Source organism: Nematolebias whitei, chromosome 19 (assembly GCF_014905685.2).
Source record: "Nematolebias whitei isolate Nwh7 chromosome 19, NemWhi1, whole genome shotgun sequence".
NCBI classification, from domain to species: Eukaryota; Metazoa; Chordata; class Actinopteri; order Cyprinodontiformes; family Rivulidae; genus Nematolebias; species Nematolebias whitei.
In genome coordinates, this window is record NC_056516.1 from 35891124 (window position 1) to 35895926 (window position 4803).

General features: G+C 42.8%; 1 protein-coding gene across 1 annotated transcript in view; it reads left to right on the forward strand.

Moving 5' to 3' along the window:
* The window catches only part of dbpa (D site albumin promoter binding protein a), a 43840-nt gene that overhangs the window by 1393 nt on the left and 37644 nt on the right, over positions 1-4803 (forward strand). The window lies entirely within an intron of this gene.

Genomic DNA, 4803 nt, shown 5'->3' on the forward strand with positions numbered 1-4803 from the left:
ACAGAAATTAATCTTTGCCTCTACAAGGATTATTCATGGGTGTGTGTGTTTTTGTGTGTGCATGTGACTGAGTGGGTGTGTGTGATTGTAAAATACAGAGGAGCTGCTTACCCAACACACTCACATGCACACTGTTTTCACTCCAGCACTCCTCCTGGCCTGCTGGATTTTATTTTTTCTTTTGAGTTGAAGAGCGTTTTTTCCCCATGACAAATATTAACCAGGTCGCCTCTCCTTACCCTCTGGCTGCAGGGAAGTCACAACCCATGCTTTCATTTAACGCACAGTTTCATAAACTTCCTCCCTCACAGGAACAAGCACTTCAGATTTAGATCTCACAAGTATAGAAAGAATTGAGCACGTGCATGGAAAACCAACAAAAACAATTGCTCTGTCCAGTCTCTGCAGCTAGTTTCTGACCCCTGGTGGTGTGTGAGTGCAACTGCAGCTCCATCATTTGAGCCAGGGGTCTGCAACCTGCCACACGTGGCTCTTTGATCCCTCATCACTGGCTCTTTGAAGCTTTGACCAGAGCTTAATGAAATTTAATTGTATTGATTTTTACACCCACAACAGAAAACGCTAGTTTGGGCATTGTCACATTTTTGCTTGATAATTAACATAAGATAAGAACTTTATTGATCCCACAGGAATTTGTTGAAGTATTAAGCAACTTTTTTTAGGCTGGTCCCTTCTTCTGGGGTCACCACTCACATGGAAGATTTGGCAATTTATTTTATGCTGGATGCCCTTCCTAACACAACCTGGACTCGAACCCACAACCTCAGGATTACAAGACCATGGCGCTGGCTACCAAGTTACCTCCGCCTAGAGTTGCATTCAGGCCCCCCAAAAATCCGACCTGACCTGGCCCCAGTCTGTAGCCATCATTTCCAAACCCCACCCGACCCGATGAATTAACAGTAATTACAAGTCCGAACACGCCCCCCCGACATTATTAATTAATCTTTGACTGCTTATAGTTATTAACGGTTGGTGGACGTGCGCGGCTAAGGGAGCAGAAGATCGGAGCTGAGCGGGTGTTTGTACTTTCATGGCCGTCAAAGTGCATTGAATCCCTGCTTCTGCCTGCATTCTGCATTATTCAGACACGGACCCTGCTTTGACATGTCTGCTTTGGGATCTCACCTGTTTGGGTCGTCGGCCACGTGAGTCCGCGGAGTCCAGCGGCTGAACATCCATTTGGGTGATGGATCACTTCCTGGCTGTATTGTCACATCTGAAGCTTAAATGAACTTTTATTTTACCTCTTTCAAGGTCGGTCAGTTAGTGGTCAAATGACCGCGTGCAGCTGGTGAAGGTATGGAAAGCCATGTTGTCATATAATTGGATCGTCAGCCACGCGCATCCGCTGACGCAATCAAAAGCCGGACAACGACCCAGCCCGCCCATCCAGCACATTATTATGACCCGGCCCCAATTCAGGTCAAGCCGGGCTTCGGGCCCGGGTTAGAAATGACAGCTCTACTGCAGCCCCGCCCCAATACTTATTTATTATTCCTCACTTAGGCCTGCAGAGTTCAGTGTTTTAATTTTTTTGTGATGGAAGGATGGTATAAACTATCATTATTGTCCTTATTTACATTTGTTCTTTTTTTGTCTTAAAATGTAAAAATATCAATAAATGTTAAGATTTATTATATAATTTTAGTTTTATAATGTCGCCCCCACTGGCCATAAAAGCCCTCCTACAACAAACTCAGCGGCCCATGGGCCATCAGTTGATAATCACAGTCGCAGGTTTTGTTGCTCCAGACACGTTTTATTTGATCCAAAAGGTTGCAGACCTCATAATTGTCTAGCAAAGGTGCAGAATAGATTTATTTAGGTTCTCTTAGTGAATGTCATGCTAGTTTTCTTCTCTCATCAAATAGTGTTTCTCATGCTCGTACCTGCATCCGTGGCTCTGCAAAAAGAAACCATGGGTCAGATGTGAGAATTACCGGAGTTGCTAGAAACGCCGCGTCACTTAGCATGAATTACCGTAAATGCCAGAAAAAGTTGTCACTTGTTGTAAGTAAATGCTGCACGGCCTAAGTGGGAAAAGTGGCGCTGTCTAAAATAAATTACTATAAATTGTAAAAAAGCTTAAAAAAAAATCACAGCAAATAAAAGAAAACATGGACCGTATTTTTCGGACTATAAGGCGCACTTAAAATCCTTTAATTTTCTCAAAAATAGACAGTGAACCATATAATCCCATGCACCTTTTGTACTGTATTAATTCTGGTTGTGCTGAGAGACCTCACACCGATTTAACGTGGTACACGGTAGAGTTGCATTCGGGTCTAATAAATCCGCACCGGACCGAGCCTGTAGTTTTTTTTAGAGCCCTATCCAGACGCATCAGATTACCAGTAATTAGAGGACTGAACCAAAAAAAAAAAAACCCTGACTTTTTTTAATTTATTAAGCTTTTACTGCTTTTGTAAGCAAATCAGTTTGACATGGTAGTTTTAAAAACGTAATGAAAGGAAGATATAAAATTTATTTTTATCAACAAGTCATCAAATGATTATTAACATACAAAACAAATAGCCAAAAAAAAATCAACTAAATATCGGCTGTTATACAGATTAGCAAAACTATTTTTAGAGCAAAATTATTTCGAAAAATATAGAACGAGGCTATTTTAATTGAACGCGCTACTCGTTTTGGCTTTTGTAGATTCTGCTACTTCCTTCACATCAGATGAAAGCAGTTGCGGAGATGCGCGCAGCCGGTGATCAGCTGATCCATCCATCCATTCATACACACATACATACATACCACTTCTTTCTTTTTGGGCATCGGGGATCACTGGTGCCCATGTCCGCAGTCACTGTGTGAAAGGTGGGGTACACCCTGGACAGATCGCACGTCCATTTCAAATCGGTGGGTCAGCGGACGCCCGCGGCCAGTGACAGGTGTCCATCTGAGCTTAACGCAACTTTTTTAAACCTCTTTAAACCGGCCGGTCGGACCGACCTGCCTCCTCCTCAGCAAGTAGATTAACACTATTTTATTTTGCACATTTAGTTTTATTTATGCTGTATGATTCGTAAAACCGCAGAAGCCTGAGCCCATGTGCGCAATTATTGCGCAATGCGCCAGCGATCTCTTCCACACTCTGATTAACTGCTGAACTCTTCTTTCTTTCGTTCTTCATCCTTTCAACATATAAACTTGATGCCTCCTCCTCTACAAGTAAATTAACACAATTTTACATTGTGCATTCTTAGTTTACTTTGTGCTGCATGATTTGTAAAACTTCCTCAAAGCCCGAGACCGGCCCGACCCGGCCTGCACATTAATCACATTATAACCTGGATTTAGGGCCGGTCTGGGCCGGGTTCGGGTTAGAAATGACAGCTCTAGTGCACGGCGCTCAAAAATCAGTCAAAATGAACTTGTTTTGCTTAATGTGCATTATGTATGAAAACAGACCCATTCATTGATATTGCACCTTATAATCCGGTGTGCCTTATGCATTAATTGTGGTTGTGCTTACTGACCTCAAACAGATTTTATGTGGTACACGACGCTGAAAAATCCATCAAAATGAACTTGTTTCACTTAATGCGTCTTCTAGTCCAAAAAATACGGTAGAAGTCAACATGTCCTTTAATTCAGCTAACATTTAACAACGGATCTGGGTCCGGAGAGGACTTCTGTTGGGCCTGAATCAGACTACCTCTAGCTTTCTTAAATTGTTTTTGGTTTTGTTCTTCGTGAGGAGGAGATGATGGTGAGCGTAGCTGACAGGCTCTCCGAGGAGTCAAAATGCAGCTCAACCCCCCCTCGCTGCCTTCACATGCAGGGTTCTCCCTGATAGGTGATGCGTTCAGAGGCAAAGTGAAAAACACGTTATTTTTGTAGTTTGCTCCTTGTCCTTGTTGCCTTTCCCCTTCCCGTGTGTGGAGTGGATCTCCTTACCCCTCCTGCTTCATGTCCCCCTCCCCTCGGCGAGCTTTGTTTGACGCCTTCACAAACACCCACTCCATCTCGCACATCTCTTCTCTCTCACACGTCTTGGAGTTTTTCCTCTTCTCCGTCTTGCTCTCTTCTCATGCCACCGCTCTGTCTTTCACTCCGTGCCACAGTCCCTCTGCTCATTTACATTTTCTCAGGGTTTGCCTTTCTCTTTGTCTTTTACAGTACGCTCTCATCTCCTGGGCACAAGACAGCTCTGCGTTTCTTTTTCTTTTTAGATTTACACAGATCCCATCACTTCTTCCTGTCTCACTGCAACATTATCTTTTTTTTCCTCTACTGCCATTTGTTAAGTCTGTCACACTTTAATGACTTTTCCGCTTTGTTCAAAGTGTCACAGTCACTTCTTCCTACCATCCATTTATCATCCAGATTATTCTTTCTTTTTCCCCCTCTCTGCTCTTTAGAATGATTACTTTCCCTGATGTTACTTTAGGGTTTCAGCTTTCAGGTAAGTGTGCGCTCCTGTGAGTCACTCATGGAGTTTTATTTTATTTTCTGCAGTACTCGTCAATGTTACTGCAGACTATGAGGCCCCAGTATTCAGTCATATTCATGCTCATCATCAAAGTCAATGCAAATGTTTTTATTTCATGCTTTCACTAGTGGAAAGTTGAACCCTTAAAGCCTTCATTCAGGCAAACATCACCTGAAAACCACGAGTGCCTGTTTTAGTTTTCTCTTTTTGAATCTAATAAAAAAATCAGAACCTTGTTCAGCTGTGGAAAAGTGACAGATAATGTTTGATATTTGGTCAAACCAACATCCATCCATCCATCCATCCATCCATCCATCCATCCATCCATCCAT